This window comes from Austrofundulus limnaeus, unplaced genomic scaffold (assembly GCF_001266775.1).
Source record: "Austrofundulus limnaeus strain Quisiro unplaced genomic scaffold, Austrofundulus_limnaeus-1.0 Scaffold56, whole genome shotgun sequence".
NCBI classification, from domain to species: Eukaryota; Metazoa; Chordata; class Actinopteri; order Cyprinodontiformes; family Rivulidae; genus Austrofundulus; species Austrofundulus limnaeus.
Genome location: NW_013952458.1, coordinates 2,269,576 through 2,270,512, shown reverse-complemented (window position 1 = coordinate 2,270,512; position 937 = coordinate 2,269,576).

Sequence of the window (937 nt, the reverse complement as noted above, 5' to 3'; positions counted from 1 at the left end):
TGGCTTTTTATCATTAATAACCCACTGAATAAAATATTTAAGTGTAGGAAAAAATGTTTTTATTAGTAATTTTTTCACATGGTATTTATTTTCATATGATTCCATACTTTTTTTGTAGTTGACTTGCAGTTTTAAGTCTAATAAGAGTCAATTTTGTGCTCTGATGCTGCAGTAATGATTTCACTAAAATGTCCTAATCAGTGGTGGACAAAGTACTCAACTCTATTACTTGAGTAAAAGTACTGATACTCATGGTCAAATCTTACTCAACTACAAGTAAAAGTTGCTCGGTCAAAAATCTACTTAAGTTAAAGTACTGAAGTAGTTTTGGAAATACTTAAGTATTAAAAAGTACATGGATTTAAAAATAATAAAGTATTCAAAAGTACAAATTAAATTTGTCTAATATCAGTACGTTGCTGTATTGCAGAGTGATTTTACAGAACCTTGTAACTCTCAGAAACCACCTGATGTACTAACAGGTAGAACCACTCTGCTACAAATTCTACACCACTTGTAAAGGCGTCAGCATCAAAATACAACAAAGTGAGTGGTGAGTTCTTAAATGCAGAAATGTAGTTTATCCACTGTGAAAATATAAGACATTTAAACTGATACAAACTATTTTTCAGTCCTAAAATCTCAAACATCGAACTGTTATGGCCATGTTGCTCCTGTTTCTCCACTTGAATTTCTTCAACCGTCTTCATTGCTGGGTTCTGTTTGAAATGAAGGTAGTGCTCAGTTCCCAACCGTTAACGAGGATGATGTAATTCCAAATCTATCCCAGGTGTGAGCTATGACTGTGATTGGTTTCCATTGTGAGGAACATAGCGTGTGTCCAAATGCATTTCAAGGAAGGAAAACAGCAACAAGATACAAGCGGCCGAAATGGGTTTCCTCCGCAGGGTGGCTGGGCTCACCCTTAGAGATAGGG